Source organism: Megalobrama amblycephala, linkage group LG23 (assembly GCF_018812025.1).
Source record: "Megalobrama amblycephala isolate DHTTF-2021 linkage group LG23, ASM1881202v1, whole genome shotgun sequence".
In the NCBI taxonomy this organism is placed as follows: domain Eukaryota; kingdom Metazoa; phylum Chordata; class Actinopteri; order Cypriniformes; family Xenocyprididae; genus Megalobrama; species Megalobrama amblycephala.
Genome location: NC_063066.1, coordinates 21,997,489 through 22,016,311, shown reverse-complemented (window position 1 = coordinate 22,016,311; position 18,823 = coordinate 21,997,489). Strand labels below are relative to the sequence as shown.

Genomic DNA, 18,823 nt, shown 5'->3' with positions numbered 1-18,823 from the left:
CCCAGGAATCAAGCAACAAAGTGGGCGAGGCCATGTCGCGCAGCATTATGGAAGCGGAAGAGTTGTCTAAACCGGACACGTGCACCGCAACGCGACGCGTCAAAATATAATATAACCCATTATAATCAGTGATATTGTCTACACTGGATGCGGCGCGGAAGACAGCTTCCAGAATCTACACGAGTTAAAGGCTATTACTGAAAGATAAAGCAGTTCCCACTTTAAAAGCAGAAGCTGCTATTTATGGGCCCATAATTGTATGTTTTATTGTTGATACAATTTGTCTTTTAAATGTATAATGTTGCTATTTTTTTGTTGCATCAAGGACGTAAACAAAGATCAAAGCATTTTTGCTTCACTAGCCAGTTAGCTATATTCTATTGCATACTTCTCCATCAAATGCCAACAAACACCAACAAACTTCTATGTTCATAGACAAACAGTTGTTCATGCTATAAATTAAACAATACCTTTACAAAAATGCTAGTCGTGTATTCAGCTACAGTAAAGCTTTAATCAGGATAAAACCATATATTGAAAGCTAACAAACAGCAGTAACATTTACAAGTGATAGCATATCCAAACACTTTGACACAAATACAAATGGAAATACTTACCATTCATAAATGTCCTTTAAAAAACGTGCTTGCAGAGGTTCTGCTTGACCCTCTTTATCATTACTGCTATCTGGGTCTGATTCGGGTTCAATTTAATATGGCAATATAGACGCCATTATTTACATTTCCACTGAAGCACATGTAACAAGTAGTGGTAAGGGGCGTGGCATTTCCGGACGCTTCAGCGAATCACAATACACTGGGCCAGCTAACCAATCTAAGCACATTGCGTATTTCGGAGGGAGTGGTATCATAGAATCAGGAAGTCAAACCAGCTGTTCAAATGACAATGAAAACAGCGGTGTAGAATGAAGGTAAATAAATACAGCATTGTTTTAAAATGAAGCATTAAGACATGTTAAACTGCACCCTATAAACACAATCAAGCCTAGAAAAAAAAAAACTGAACCACCCCTTTAAGATTTGCTTCAATGAGCCAAACCAAACTTGTTCATTTGAAGGCTTTTGGACATGTAGTGTATATTGTCATTTTAGTATAAGTGTATACTAAAACATCCTTCTTGTTGTTGCTTAAAACATAAATGCATCTTGATACGTTGAAAATAAAAGTAAACCTCTGACAACCACAATAAAAAGCTTCTACAACAGTCAGACCGCTCTGCAACCTGCAGAAGCAGCGCTAGTTGGGATCACAGAAAAGCCAGTGTTGTGTTAACGGTTCCTGCCTCTCTCGTTCTGTTGCTCTGTGACAAAAGGAGCAGATGGAGGCTTTGCAGGTGGGAGAGTCTGGAACTTCTGTTCCTGGGGACGCTGGAGAAATAAAGCTGTGAGTCTATCTGAATATCGATCTCGCTGTGAGCTTTGGTACTGATGGTGATAAGTGTATACACACAGACTCTGCACAGCTGAACAGATTGACAGACTGGGACGGCGTTGAGTTTGGACTCATTGGAATCATGTTCTTGGAATCTTGTCTTCTCATTATATAGGTCAAAACAGGATTTTCTTTGAACAATGGCTCTTTGGAGCAACAGCACAAGTGATGATCGAATTTCATTTTGGTTTGTTTTTGAGTTCTTTTGGTCCTTGCATTATGATGAGTGTCTGTTTGGCATGTTTTCTCATTTCCTGTTTCTTACTACCTCACCTTTGTTTGTTACTTTCTGACTTTGAAAATGTTTCTCCCAGTGTAATTAATAATTCATTCAGTGGCTTCTTTGATGTGCTTCTAGAAGCTGTATTTTCTTCTAACCCCCTCGATACTTCCCAACAGTCCACGCTCCACCTTGCACAAACCTCTATGCTCTCTATAACAATGACCTCCTCTCAAAACAGAAATATGATGGGTTATTTATAGATTCATCAGAGCGAACCTTTAGCAGACAAGATAAACCCTCAATGGAATTATACATTTGCTGTACAGTATGTCTGAATCACTGTTATATTTGCTGACAACTTGTATTGGTAACAAAGCTCTAACTTAAAGAAATAGTTAGAAAATTGACTGCACCCTGTTCAGTGACATTGGAAAGTTGCATTCTGGGAACCCATCTGGTGGCACCACAGGACATTCAAACTTCCACATTTCCAAAATGTGACTTTGTTTGGTTACAAGACATGCACACCAAGGGGGTCGATAACGCTATCTGTTCATCTCAATTCATATTCATCTCAAGGGTAGCTGCTCAGCTGGCATGGCCTCTCCAGAAGTGTGCAACTTCTTTTTTTTTTTTTTGAACCAATCATCTGAGACGTAAATGCAATGTGACTCTGTAAATCACTCTGGAGATGCATGATACGCATGGTAACTCTGATGGCACCACAGTAACACACAAAGTCTCAAACACTCCACGAGTAAATATTCTAAGCTGTGACGTCACAGGCAGCAAAAAAATAAATAAATAAAAGCCCTTAAGAGTGCATACTAGGGCTGTCACTAATGATTATTTTGGTAATCAGTTAATCATTTTGATGATTAATCAAGTAATCTGATTTTCTTTTGTGGTAATAAAACTAGACAATAGCCTTTAAAATGACTTAAAATACATATACAATAAAAATGAGGCAATAGTAATTGGTTCAGATAAAGTATCAAAAGCAAGTAATCATATAGTTTTGTTGAACAACACAAATGCATAATATACATAATCATAATCAACTTGTTGCACATTATAACAAATGCCTGAAGAGGGCACTAATGGCCTGGTGATTGTTGTGACACTTTATAGCATGATCAAATCCTTAGCTGTGTCCCAATTCAGAGGCTGCATCCTTCGAGGGATGCGGACATCAAAGGCCACACCTTCAAAGTCTGCAAAGGTCAAACTGAGCGTTGTTAATTGGGACAGTCTAGCCCATGTGTCTACTGTCTAGCCTACGGAGGATTGTTCTTGTCACCTGGCAACGGTGACAGCTGCCGTTGATGAGCGGCAGTAATGTTTCTACAGAACTTTTTTCAAAACTGTCTGAAAACAAAACCGGGTTTGCAAGTTGTCTAAATACAGTCAAAAGTTAGGACACCCCATTGAATTCCATGGATTTCACTCAATTTAATCGAGTTATCATGACAGCCCTAGTGCATACAGTACTGTGTATGGGGTTAATAATATTCTTTTAATATTTTTATTCAGAAAGGAAACATTAAATTGATCAAAAGTGGCAGCAAAGACATTTATAATGTTACAAATTCTAACAAATGCTGTTCTTTTAAACTTTCTATTCATTAAAGAATGCTGAAAAAATGATCAGAAATATGAAGCAGTACAACTGTTTTCAACATTGAAGTGCAGAAATGTTTCTTGAGCAAATCAGCATATTAGAATAATTTCTGAAGGATCATGTGACACTGAAGACTGGAGTAATGATGCTAAAAATTCAGCTTTGACATTACAGGAATAAATGACATTTTAAAATATATTCAATAGAAAATAAAATTGCGGTACATTTTTACAGTATTACAGTTTTACTGTATTTTTTATCAAATAAATGCAGCCTTGGTGAGCAGAAAAGACTTGAAAAAATCTTTCCAACCCTAAACTTTTGAATGGTAGTGTATGCAGAAATATTATTGGGAACAAAAACATTACATTTCTGGGTAAATTATTCTTTTAATGGAAGCGGTTTTCATGTTTCCCGGTTTTAGGGCTAATCAAACCCTATATCTTATTTTGTTTTCCCTCTCAGGCACTTGGGAGTTATTATACTGCCTATAATAGTCTTGTTTCAGCAAAAGGAAGTTTTGCTTTCCTTTTTATGCTGCGTAGGGAAAATATATCCCATAGCTGTTCTTAATAGTTTGTGTGAAACCTCAGCCAATCAAATCACTGCTACAATCTAGTTATTTAAGAGTGATGGATTTATATTTGGTTATCATCAAAAGAACATAAAGTGTTCTAAAAAAATTCCATTTGTGCTAAAATACCATTTGTGTGTATATTTAAAAAATCATGACATGACAACACGAGATGAGATGATATACTGACTAAAGCAAACTGATATACTGCAAAAATAGATATATTTTTACACCACTATGCAAAGAATAATAGCTTTACTTCTCTCTTAAATTTATGCATGTGGCAGATGATTTTATCCAAACGGACTTGATTTTGTCAGTATATGTGCTTTCTGGTAATCAAACCCATGACCTTGGCGTTGCTAGTGTCATGCCTTACCAGTTGAGCCACAGGAACAACATTTTATCATCTGCATACAGCCCAGGTCACTGGAGTCTTTTGCACGTCCAATTGTGCGGCAGTGACTTTGCATGCCTGGCTTTGTACATTAACCTTCAAAACAGCAGTAAATTCTCAATTCTCTGGATGAAAGTATACGTTGCATTTTTCTGAGGATGCTGGTCTCACTGCACTTTGGTAAGGGTTCTAGATTTTTACATCTGAAGAAAAGTGTGAGTGGTAGAATGGTGATAGAGTGGTATTAGAATGATTTCAGAAGGATCATGTGACACTGAAGACTGGAGTAATGATGCTGAAAATTCAGCTTTGACACCAGAGGAATAAATTACATTTTAACGTATTTTGAAATAGAAAGCAGTCATTTAAAATGGTAATATTTCACAGTTTTAATTGTATTTTTGATTTAATAAATGCAGCCTTGGTGAGCGTAAGCGACTTCGCTTACACTTTATTTTAAGGGGTCAGTATTACAGTGTACACTGTAAAAAATGACAGTGATTTTAACAGTAAAAGACTGTAAAAATGCTGCGGTGAAAAACTGTCAATTGGTTTACAGAAAGTTTCGGTACTATATACGGTGAATAACTGTAATGGATCTAACGGTACATTTAATGTAATTTTACGGTAAAATACCGTTAAATTCACTGTTTTTGGAAGTGAAAAATAACAATTCATTGTAAAATTTACAGTGAAAAACCATAAATTGACATTCCCACAATTCCCTGCGTGACACTTCACATTTGATATATTTTCATTGAAATAACTCTGTTTCTTTTTAGTTTTTCTCATTTTTTTCTAATCAGTTATGTACATTAGGGTTTTATGTTACATCTAATGTTGTTAAATTAATTTTTATTGCATTTTTAAAATTTCATGCATGTTACCATGATGGTGTTTAGTGTGTGTGTGAATGACACTGTGTGCACCTTCTATATATTAGTATTGTCCTTCTCAGCTTGTGGAAAATCTGCTTGTGATGAACTTTGATTCAACATGTGACTCTTATCACCACTGTGTTTGGTGACTGTCAGTGTATTATAAAGGTACAAAACAGATATTAGTACTTCATTAGGTTGGTAAATTAACATTATATCAGTTAATGAAATACGTTATTTTACCGTAAATTTAACAGATTTTTTTTTACGTTGCTACTGTATTTTTTACGGTAAAGTTCTGGCAACCACAGCTGCCGTTTTTTTACCGTAAATTTTACTGGGAGTTTTTTTTATAGTGTAATTATACATTTAAGTAATGAGTAATGACTTTTAACTACATTTACTTACTATAGGGTTAGGTTTAGGATGAGGGTTTGATTTGGGGTTAATTGCATGTAATTATACATCATTTTTAGTTATTCCTACAGTAAATACATGTAACATATGTAACGATGACAATGTAAAATACAGTGTTACCGCGACTTATTTCAAAAACATTAAAAAATCCTAATTATTCCAAACATTTGACAGGTAGTGTATATAAAACAGAACCTTCTCTGAGGGCAAAGCCATCATTAAACAAATATAGTACTGTCAGACAATACAGACACTGCAAAGGATGTAAAGGTGACTGACAATAAGTCAATATCAGTTTAGCCTAATAACCTTTTAAATGTAAGATATTATCAAATATAGTATTTTTAAATAATGGGGTCCGAAGGTTGGGTTGAGGGGTTTAGAAAAGGTTAACAAACCGTGATCTCTGACATCTCTGAGATCTGCTTCCAAGAGTATTAGACATTCATTAAATATGCATTGATCCACAATTACTTTACACCCTCCTAATTGCTTGTAAAACAACGATTAGCTGTAGAATATCTCTCTGACCTCACAGTTCAGGTTTAGGCAACATATTGTTAGCTGGATTCTTGTGGGCAGCACAGAAGTCCATTTCGAGGCAGTCCCAGTCTACTGGATCCACCTGCGAAGCCCTGCTCACTGACATTGGCAGGTTGCATTCTGGGAATCCATCTGGTGGCACCACAGACAGGAGGAAACCTGCTAATTAGCTCTCTCTGTAAAGGGGCTGGGTCGAAGCGAATTCCCAGCTGTCATTAAACATACTCGGAAAGGGGGAGAAGGAAGAAAAGCACCAGGGATCCAATGCTCTAATTCCTCTTTTTAGAAGAAGAGAGAGCCGAGGATCCGGTTGTGCTGTGCTACGTGCGCTCGGTACCTAGAACCTCTGTGAAATGCACCGCAGAGTAAAACGCTGGTTCATTGGGACATGTGTGCTGTAATGAATTGCTTTATTGTCGCTTTGTGCAGCTTTTGAAAGAGGAAAATCCCTTTCGCACACCTTCTTTCCAATCCCACGCAGAGCCTCATAGAAACAGAAGGCTTGAAATCTCATGAAGTACTAAAGTAGAGTGCAAATAATAGCAAAATATGCAGAAATAAACATAATAGCTCTCTGATGATTGACTTGCAGTTAGGCGTTGGCAACAAACACATCATAAGTGGCTTTAGTCATTTTGGAGTCAAACATAAAGGCCGGAAAAGCTCCACTTTGGCGATTAAAGCTCACACACTGAGAATTCTCAATCTCCGTTCCCTTGAGCAATTGTGTTTGCACACATGGCCTAGGCAAGCATTCTCATTCAATGATTAAATTACTGTTTTATCCGGGAAACTATAGCAGCCATTCAGATCCAAATGACTTTAATCTCAGCGCTACGGTTGCCCAGTCACTGAGCCGACTGCTCGGAATTCTAACGCTGATCACCTGGCTGCATTCGACCAATCAAATGTTGCATGGGCCGCGCAGGGCAGAATTTGTCTTTGTTCGTGGGGAAACTGAGCAATTAGAATTCTAGGATGTTCCCTCCACATTTATAACCAATAAATAAAGCATTTACACTGCAGTATAGAACAGGAATGAAATGAAGTGATCTCGATGTAACTGCATTCACATATCAAGAAAAATTTAAAGGGGCACTGTAAAAAAAAAAAAATCCGTAGTTTTTACAAAATTATTTTGGCAGCTGTGGTTGCCAGAATAATTTTGTAAAAAATACAGAAAAAGTGTAAACACATTTACAGAACAAACTGAAAATTTTACAGTATAAAACTAATTTAAGAAATTTTGAATGTAAACCAATAAATTCAACAATGCACACTACTACTAAAATCTGTTTTGTACCTTTATATTGACAACCACCATAATAATGCAGGTGGTAAAAGAGAAAGCCACATGAAGAATCAGAGTTCAACACATGTAGCTTTTCCATGAGTTGAAGTATGTACTAATATAAAGAAGGTGCACAGAGTCATTCACGCAAATGCAAAACACCATCATGGTAACCCACAATACTTAAATAATGCAATAAACATTCATTAAACAACAGAAGATGTAACATAAAACCCAAATTAACATAAACTATTAAGAAACATGATTATTTAAACAAAATACTTTCAAATGTGGAGTGTCACACAGGGAATTGTGGGAAAATCAGTTTACAGATTTTGACTGTAAATGATTCATTGATTTTGTCTTTTTTACTTATAAAAATTGAAAAATTTACAGCAGTTTACTGTGAAAATTGCATAAATGACTGGTTAGAGCTTTTACCGTTTTTTTTTTCCTGTATATAATACGGGAACTTACTGTTAACCTTTTTTCCGTAGCATTTTTACAATATTTTACCGTTAAAATCACATTCATTTTTTACAGTGGGTGGTTGATTTTGATTTCACTTATTTGACTTTAGTTAGTGTGTAATGTTGCTGTTAGAGCATAAACAACATCTGCAAAGTTAGTACGCTCAAAGTTCAAAGTTCAAAGCAAAGGGAGATATTTTCTTTTAAAGAATTACAACGAGCTTCTTCCCGGGTTGGTAACATCACCAACCCTAAAATTAACATAAACCCAGAACATGCAACAAAGGGGTGAGGCAATGTTACTGCAATACAGTATGTAACACAAATGCAATAGCAATAAATGCAAAATGACAATATGACAAGTTATAACCGTAATTAAACTGAAGCATATATTCTCTGGCTTTGTAGGATCTTACAGCAGTTCCCACACAAGCGATTTATAGATTATCGTGATAGAATATGCTAATCAGTGACTTTAAGATAGTTAACTCCACATCAGCTACATAAATTCATCCATTGAGAAATGTCCTGTTGTATTCTATATGTTATCACTTCTTCTTGAATCTCTCCATCATTGTCAGACTCCGTTTTGAACATAAAAGGCTGAACGGTTTTTAGCATTTTAAGTGATTTTGCGGAAGGTAATCGGCGCTGCTAACATGAGCTCTTGAAACTCCGCCCTCTTCTTGAGAGCAGCAGCTCATTTGCATTTAAAGGGACACACACAAAAACAGAGCGTTTTTCCTCACCCTCAAAAAGTGACAAATTTAACATGCTATAAAAAAGATCTGTGGGTATTTTGAGCTAAAGCTTCACATACACAATCTGGGGATATCAGAGACTTATTTTACATCTTGTAAAAGTGGCATTATATGACCCCTTTAAAGTTGACAAATTGTCAGCATTGTTTCTCCTGTTTATATTTATCATGTAGATATTTCTGCCGTCTAGGGGTAGCTGTCATTTGGGGAAGTTGTCATAAGCTCTATATCTAGGTATTTTGTTCAAATGTATTTTTCTTAAAAAGAAGTTGGAGCAAGTCACATTTGTTTTACTTGTTGAATTTTTGTAATGTTCATTCATTATGATTTCTGCTGTCGAAAACAAAAATTTGGCTTGACAACATCCCCCACTACAACAACTGGTCTATATAGAAATTGTCTTTCAAAAAGAAACCTTAAAAATATTTCCTCTACAAAGTGTTAGAGCTAGCCCCCGGCTCCCCTATATAGCACACATCAATTAGTCCCAATGAGATTTAGGTTTAGTGTTGGTGTTATTTTGCTATTCTGTTTTTTAAATTGCCTTATTGGTTTTATATTGTGGAAACGCAATTCACATAATTCAATAGCAAAAAGCTCTCTATAGATGTCCTGGAAAGCAGGGTTACTCACACCCCCTCTCTCCTGAGTGCAGCATGTGTGTGCGCTTTTGGTTTCCTAGTAACCCTCGCCTGTGCTGGCGTTCCCGAACACTCAAGCGTGTCCGCGCAGCGCGCACTCGTGAAGCTCGTGTGGGGAGCTCACGAACACGCAGGACCAGAGCACCAGGATCATACACGCAGGAAAAACAGGAGAATGTGACTGGAGTGTAAAGGATGAAGGATGCGTTCGCTGGAAAAGGTCACACGAATTGCTTGAAGAACAGTGGGAGGAAATCTTAACACAACTGCAACGGATTACCATTAACACACACGTATCAAGGCTTTTTTGAGGGAACAGGAATACCAGGAATGGGGGATTTGATATTTCACCAAAGCAGGTGAGTTGTTTATGAGGAAAATTGAATTGTTTATGAGGATAAGTTATTAGTCACCAAACGAACAGACTTGAGAAGGCGGTGCGCACCGCTATATATGTCTTATCTCAAGATCTCTTGTGTCAGGATTGTCACTTAACAATTCGGTGAACTTGAGTGTACCTTGTGTGTCTGCGGTGTGGAGATGTGCAGCTCTGTAGATGCAGAATAGCTGAAGCGGGATTGTTGAAGTGAACTAGACAGGCTGTGATGCTGGTAAAAGTAACAGGAGGTGAGGGTGAGGATCTCTTGCACTTGTTACACCCCATCTGCACTGCTAGCAAGCGACGCGACGCGTAGCTTTCTAGTTGCGTCGCGTCGCGTCCCGCCGCTCGCCTAAAAAAGTCTTTGATTGATCGACTCGATACCGACGTCAGGATCCCATGCGCAACCTCGAAAGACGCGTCGCGCTCTAGAGGTCTGGACGGCTGCGTTGATTTTGAATAGTTTTGTCGCGTCGCTAACAGATTGTCAGCTGTCATTTTAAGCGTCTTCTATTATGCGTTCATGTTACGCGTGGATTCCATTGCGAGCTGATGATTGGATTTATGTTTTCTTTTCACCTCTTTTAGAGTACTGTAAATTTAATGTCAATATTTTACAGTTAATTCACAATTATGGGGACAAGAAAATCATGTTTTTAGAGGCGTTACATGCAGTACTTGCACATAAATGCAACATGCTGATGAACTTTTTTTAAATACTTAAACATATATTGTTATAACATATATATATATATATATATATATATATATATATATATATATAGATTATAGTACACATATGCCATGTAGCCTCAACTAATATAAGTTCATAAAAACTGCATGTATGGAAATGATAGAATAATTTGAAAAAAAAAAAAAAGCATGTCACAATATGGGGTACTACTGAGACAGCTTATTATCTACTAGCAGTTGCCCAGATTCAACAAATTCTTCATATGTACAAAAATACTGCATTATTAAATAAGGACATGTTCAACTGGCTGGTGTTAGTGCCGCTCATTTTTTAATTTAAGACAGACTTGATTAGCTTTACAGTTTTAATTTCAAGGACGAGACTGTCAAACTGTAGTTTAAAAGACTTGGGAGATGATTTGCACTGAATTGCAAAGCAGAGAGAGAGAGAGAGAGAGAGAGAGAGAGAGGGAGGGAGAGAGATGTGCCTTGGAGTTGTCATGGTGATTTGGTGAATAAGCAATTGTCCGTAAAGGCGACGCATTAAAAGGGATTGCTGTTGCCATTCCCTATCAGTGAAGAGCATATTTTAGCTCTCACTTGGAGAATGGTTAGAGTTGGGTTAGGGTTAGGCTTATTTCATTGTGAGACAATACACTGCAACTTAAGTGATTGTGATTGGTCGAAGTGAGCCTGGAAGTGGATGGTATCACCAAAGAAAGCCTAATTCCGTAGCCCTGCCATTCACGCTAGCTTATCTTGTGTTTTTACGCAGAGAACCTGTTTATGTGCTCTGGCATTTAGTGTCTTGAAGGATTATGCACGGTCCTGCTTTTGGATATCTTCTCTCTACCAATGTCTTTATTGGTATTTTGGTCCCGTAGACTGGTATTTTTGAAGTAGCCACTGATTTAAATCCATTCTGAATGACACATCCAAGTTCTGAGCTCTTAGTGATGTGTGCTTTAATGTTAAAGAAACAAATTGTTAGAAATATGCTGGTCTTTTTCATGCAGAGCAGACCACATAAATCCAGAACAACTGTAGCAATTTATGTTTTTACTTGTAGCTAGTATATATATCTTATATATGTCATATATATGTTATTTCTTGTTATTCATTATTTTCATTGTTTTTCATTATCGGTTTAAAACCATTGTACCAACCAACATTTACAGTACATGTATAGCCTGCACTTGGACTATCACCTTTATCCTTAAAATGCAAATAATAATAATAATAATAATAATAATAATAATAATAATACATTTTTAAACAATATTTCTGTTTTGTTTCTAGTAAAAAATATCTAAACATACTTTAAACAAGATAAATGCACAATAAAAGAAAAATGCATAAGATATTAATTCTTGTTTTCAGGGAATATCTTGAAGAATGTTATTTTTCTTATCCTGTTGGCAAATTGTCTTTAAAGGGATAGTTCAACCAAAAATGAAAATTCCGTCAGCATTTACTCGCCCTCAAGTTGTTCCAAATCTGTATAATTTTCTTTGTTCTGTTGAACACAAAGGAAGATATTTTGAAGAATGTGTTAAACAGTTTTGGGGCACCATTGACTTCCATAGTAGGTTTTTTTTTTCCTACTATGGAAGTCAGTGGTGCCCCAAAGTGGCCTGGTTACAAACTTTCTTCAAAATATCTTCCTTTGTGTTCAACAGAACAAAGAAAATTATACACATTTGGAACAACTTGAGGGTGAGTAAATGATGATAGAATTTTCATTTTTGGGTGAACTATCCCTTTAAGTACAGTATGAATTTCATTTTTTTTTTTTTCTAGAATAAATGCCATTAAGGGTGAGAAAAATTATATAATATAACGTATATTCTCCAAAAAAACAAGTCTTAATATCTTATGAAATTTGGTTCATAGGGTTTAATTTATCCTATTTGAAAAATATTTAGATTTTTTTTATTATTTGGAAATTACACAAAATGCTGCTTTTTGCAGTTAACTATAATAGGGCATGTTCCCAGATCAACATATATGTTGATCCTGAAATAACAGCTCATCAACTAATTTAATTTTATACGTTAGGGTTATTGGTAGGATTTGACCATTAACATTATTATGAATGTTTTAGGGGTTGTTTTGGATGGTGTTAGTGTTGTTTGCTATGAAAATGTCCAATTTGGCAAAATCGCTGTCATCCACTTTTCCCACATTTTGATGTAAAAGGATCAAAGGGATTTGGTTTCATGGTCAATACATTTTGAGGATGCTATACTGCAACAAATCATTGCTAGCTACTGGGGTTTCCTGTCTTTATTGTTACTACAATTTTCCATACGCTGAATGATGGGAACACTTTGATGTCATGCTTGAAAACAGAAAACAAGAAAAGCCCTTTAGCATCAGTCCTGCTGCCGTAGTCTTTCACTGTTAGATCAAATCAGGTGATCTGTTCTCTGAGTCACCTTTTACTGACCTCCATGGTTGAAAAACACTGGACTATTGCCATCACTCAGATGAAGGTCACTGAGAAGACAGTAATTCATCTGCCTCTGTGGTTCAGCTTAAAGTGTCTGAACGCAAAATACTGCAGAAGCTGGTAGAGAGAACTGAAAGCAAACAATAACCGATGTGGTTTTCTGTGTCAGTTTACCTGCTGAATCTGAACTGACTGATATCTTTTTAAAGTCTTTACAGGGATGAGAAAAAACACTCTTTTTTCTTTTTCTTTTTCTTTTTTTTTTTTAAATTCCAGACAGATGGTGAGGGCTTACATTTGATAGTTTGATAGAGTCATGAAAAATCAAAAAAATATATTTATTATATTTACCTTACTTGAACATTGCAAGTGTCATCTTCACTACAAAGGTGTCCAACAATTGTAAATTTACAAAATAATGATACACAATATGCTGCCCATTTCTCTTGCAAAACCTATTGTAGTCAAGTTTAGTCAAGTGTTATAACTTATCAATGACACTACATGAATACAGTGCCTATATACTTTTAAACTATTTTAAAATGGATAAGTTCCTCTTTTTCACACCAGCCCAGCAGTGATGCATACACATCAGCGTAAATAGCAGAAAAAGATAACAGGCTTGATTTTACAGATCATTTCAACTTCCATATTTCCTTTGCTTTCATTCAGAGCTGAATTTAATGGCACTCTGCAAGGATGTGAGCTGCCCTTGCCATTTGAAAGGACTGCCGGGGTGCACTTGGTACAATAGTGGTTTAACTTGCATTTGAATGCATTTGTATAAAGCACACACGCATGCACACACTTAATAGCCATTTCAAAGATTTATAGTTGAGCAGTAAATCTTGCACACATGTCTTTCAAAATGTCTCCATGCGTCCTCTACAAAACCCCTGAGATTTTCCGTCAATCAGACAGGTCAGTCCAGACTTACTTCAATAAAAAAAAAAAATGATTTTTAAGGAGATTTAGGCATTTGTTGGATGTAACAAAACAATTAAGTAATTAAAATATTCAGAAAAAAATAGTAACTAGGAGTGTGTAGAAACAGTTTTGATTAAAGGCTAAAAGGGAAAAGTCCTGTTGAAAACATAAGCCTACATATCCACTTCATGTCAGTCTCTTGGTAAGCGAGATGCCACTAAAAAGCAACAGGAATGGAATCTAAATGTTCTCAGCCAGCATTCCTCTGACCTTGCCTCAAAAGATCTCTTATACTCTCATAAAGCAGACTAAAGCACTGCACTTCCCAAAAGGACAAGGACGCCTTTATTCCAGGCTCCTTATTTCTGTTCTATTTACCAAAGAGTAGGACAAATGACCTTGCATCAGCTATTTTGTAGTGTTATACAAATGTGAAGGTTCTGCTTTTGTTCAAACGCCTGACATGACTGCAGGTTACAAGGTGCGTCAAAAAAGCAAGTATAGGAAAGAAACTGAATAGTCACTTAAAATGTTAATTATTGTTAATTAAAGACAAATTAGTGCACAACGGGAGATGCGGATGACTGTATAACCCTGGTGTCTTTTGCAATGGATATAGGATGATATGTTATGTGATATGCGCTGGGGGGTTGGTTGGGCAAATGTGACTTTGCTTTCCATGTATTACTTAAAGAACACTTTAAATACTTAAATAGCACAGCAAAACATTATTAAAGGCAAGTGAAGAAAAAACAAAACAAGTACACTAATTTCAAGCATATCTAAATACAATATAACAAATTTACAAATAAAGCAAACTCTAACTGTAGTAATCAGGTACAAACGTAATAATTAATTCCTAAACGTAAAATAACATTATAGTGTTTACTGTATACATTTAATACAGATTAATCTTTGTTAAAGCTGTGTTTTGTTGTTTGATAAACATTAATGGCACAGAGAGCAGCAGGTGTTTATAGGCTGCTGTCACTTTAAGACCGAATGCACAGATCCAGTATACTGATACATATCCGATTTCTTTCTCAACTGTGTATGTTCACTTAAGACATAACCGGCTGTGTTTACGAAAATACTTACTGAGATGGGTATTTTGGCATAATTTTGGGGCCTGCTCTGTACGGATCACGGATTAATTACGATTCGTTCAACACCTGTATACACACACAATAAATCTGGATAGTTAAGGCTCTGTAATATGATTGTTTAAAGCCGTTGCAAAATATTATATTCAGGGTTTGAAATTAACACCCGCCAAATGCGAGTAAAAATCAACTGTGGCGGGTAACGCTGTCAAATCACTAACCAATTACACAATACGGCGTATTGTGCAGAATCTGCGCATATCTGGTTTACTTGAACATACATGTCACTAAGCAACAAATAACGGTGTGCCTGTTCAGTTGCTTTGAAGTAATAGTGAAGATTAAAAAAAAAAATAATAATGTGGAGATACATTTGGTTAACAGAAAAGACATTGTTATTTTCCAACATCCTACAATTTTAGCAGACCCTGGCTTATCCTGAGATCCTGGTGTTCTTTGTAGGGGGAGAGCAGGGATGAAAGAACCATTTTTTAGAAAAACTTAATTTTAAAAGATAATGTTTTTAGACAGAGATATATTTTTGCTGTGGTTAAAGGTGCCCTCGAATGAAAAATTGAATTTATCTTGGCATAGTTGAATAACAAGAGTTCAGTACATGGAAAAGACATACATTGAGTTTCAAACCCCATTGCTTCCTCTTTCTTATGTAAATCTCATTTGTTTAAAAGGCTTCCGGAAAACACGCGGATCTCAACATAACACCGACTGTTACGTAACAGTCGGGATCATTAATATGTACGCCCCCAATATTTGCATTTATGCCAGCCCATGTTCGAGCATTAGACAAGGAAAGGCTGTATTAACGTCTGGATCTGTGCACAGACAAGGTAAGCAAGCAAGAACAACAGCGAAAAATAGCAGATGGAGCAATAATAACTGACATGATCCATGATAGCATGATATTTTTAGTGATATTTGTAAATTGTCTATCTAAATGTTTTGTTAGCATGTTGCTAATGTACTGTTAAATGAGGTTAAAGTTACCATCGTTTCTTACTGTATTCACGGAGAAAAGAGCTGTCGCTATTTTAATTTTTAAACACTTGCAGTCTGTATAATTCATAAACACAACTTCATTCTTTATAAATCTCTCCAACAGTGTAGCATTAGTCGTTAGCCACAGAGCAAAGCCTCAAACTCATAGAGAATCAAATGTAAACATCAAAATAAATACTTTACTCACATGATTCGATGTATGCACACAGCATTCATGACGAACATCTTGTAAAGATCCATTTGAGGGTTATATTAGCTGTGTGAACTTTGTAAATGCGCTGTAATATAGTCCAGAGCTCGTGTGGCAGGGAGCACGTGATTTAAAGGGGCGGCGCGCTGAAAAAATCAGTGTATAGTTAATGATGCCCCAAAATAGGCAGTTAAAAAATTCTTGGGCACCTTTAATAACTCAGAAGTGTGGTCTATCAATACCAGGTGGTATTTTGTACAAATGTAGAGCGACAGTATAATTTCACTTTGAACATAAGTTGCGCATTGTTACTTTTGACCCTGTCTGTTAGGACGAAAGTAACTCAAGTGGGTCAAAAGTAACACAACAATACAAGCTAGATTTTTTGTGTTACTCTTGTTTTAATCTGGTTTATTTAATTTTTATTTTTGGCTGGTAGAAGTTCTGAATGGCCTGTAAATTAAAAATTTAGTAGCCAAATTGGCCAGTGATTGAAAAAGTTAGTTTCAAACCCTGATTAAATTATAAAACATTGCAAAATCTTAGTAGTTTCCTTTTCTTACAAAAAGTGAAGAAATGTATTCTCTCAAAAGTCTGTGCCTTTAAGCTGTACTAGTTAACTTATAGTCAGAATTTAGAATTTAGAACTTGTATTTAAAATAATTTATTATTGATGTCTTAAAGGGTTAGTTCAGCCAAAAATGAAAATTCTGCCATTTATTACTCACCCTCGTGCCGTTCCACACCTGTAAGACCTTCGTTAATCTTCGGAACAAAAATTAAGATATTTTTGATGAACCAGCAATGACATAACCAGCAATGACATTTCCTCTCTCAAGATCCATAAAGGTAGTAAAAACATTTTTAAATCAGTTCATGTGAGTACAGTGGTTCAATATTAATATTATAAAGCGACGAGAATATATTTGGTGCGTCAAAAAAAAAACAAAATAACGACTTATATAGTGATGGCCAATTTCAAAACACTGCTTAATGAAGCATCGGAGCATTATGAATCAGCATGTCGAATCAGCGGTTCGGAGCGCCAAAGTCACGTGATTTCAGCAGTTTGGCGGTTTGACACGCGATCCGTATCATGATTTGATATACTGATTCATAAGGCTTCGAAGCTTCCTGAAACAGTGTTTTGAAATCGGCCATCACTATATAAGTTGTTATTTTGTTTTTTTGGCGCTCCAAAAATATTCTTTTATATTAATGGATCTTGAGAGAGGAAATGTCATTGCTGGCTATGGAGGCCTCACTGAGCCATCGGATTTCAACAAAAATATCTTAATTTGTGTTCCGAAGATTAACGAAGGTCTTACGGGTGTGGAACAGCATGAGGGTGAGTAATAAATGACATTATTTTCATTTTTGGGTGAACTAACCCTTTAAAATCATTAATTATTACACATATACTGTAAATTAATGTTTACATTAATCCACCAGGTTGCTTGAAACTATACAGTAAGTCTAATGAACTAAATTCAATGGTGAAATTTAAATCATTTTAAATGTCATTTTCTTACTGATCTTTGGATTCTTCTATCAGATTCCTGTTTTTTATGAATTACTGCAACATACAGAACAAGTGGTTAAGGGGGTTATACACACTGAAGTTTTTTTTGTGGAATTCATATCAAGTATTTAATATTCATATTTTTACAAAGAATATTCATATGATATTGATACTGTATGCTGTGGACAGAAAATATTGATTGCATCATTATTTAGTTCAATTAGTTCAGTCATTATATCACATAAAACTCAAAGAGCAGCGCTAGAGTAGACCTTAAATCAGTATGACAGCATATTACACACAGTGGCAGTAAGAGCCTCTTATTGGTTGTTCCATGCTTTGAAGAGACGGCTCTAAAAATGCATCATGCTCCATCTATCTGAGAGAGAGAGAGAGAGAGAGAAAGAGAGAGGAACAAATAAACTAAGAAAACTACTCTATAGAGAACAAGAGAGATGGAGACAGTACCATAATGGCAGCATTGTGTGTGTATAGTATATATACGTATTGTGATGATAGCCCGAAAGGGTGAAGAGGTTGAGCTTGTGTTTTATATATTTATATATTTGATGTTAAGGACACCACAGACATTGTGCTCTGGAGTTCTTTGGATAAATGAACAGAGATAAGGCCTTGCAAGGCTGTTCCCAGAGGCTATCATTGATTCCTCAGGGCAGCCTTTTAAGGAGCTTAGTAAAAGCTGCTAGCAGGAAGACCATGTAGAATAGCTCAAATGGGCCACATCTGAATGCTTCCATCAACCTAAATGTGGGTCACGACCATTAGGGATTTAATAGCAGTTCTTTTCTTCATCCTTTTGTTAATTTTATAAGGTCGTAATGGGTAGCACACTGTAACAAAAATCCTGTTCAATTTACAGTTCAAAACTGGCTGCTGTGGTTACTAGAAATCCAGTGCATGAGAATGTTTTAGGCATTATGTAATGGCAATTTGGTATATTGTATATTTCACAGCTCATAACCATATATATGTTCCATTAACTACTACAATGTTAATATGCCATCCTACTTGAACTAGTAAAATCTGCTTTGTATTTAAACATTTCAGATTTTTCCCCCATGAACCATGGCTAATAAACATTATTATTATATTACCCACACAAAACGCACAGTAATGCAATAATAAATATGAATTTAAAACATAACACAGTTAAACCAAAATGTATTCAGACACCTTGAACATTTCATTCATTAATATAGTTTATTCACTATAGTTAAAAAAAAATGGTAATAAAATATGACAAGATCTCAG

At 35.9% G+C, this 18,823-nt stretch overlaps 1 protein-coding gene across 3 annotated transcripts in view; it reads left to right on the top strand.

Annotated features, from left to right (window-relative positions):
* The first annotated feature begins 9,304 nt into the window (after positions 1-9,304).
* The window catches only part of nlgn3a (neuroligin 3a), a 275,946-nt gene continuing 266,427 nt past the window's right edge, over positions 9,305-18,823 (top strand). For 2 of the 3 annotated variants that reach the window (XM_048175657.1, XM_048175656.1), the window contains exon 1: positions 9,305-9,627. The gene's annotated coding sequence lies outside the window, so the exon portion shown is untranslated. The remainder of the gene's footprint in view (positions 9,628-18,823) is intronic. The other variant, XM_048175658.1, reaches the window with a different exon arrangement.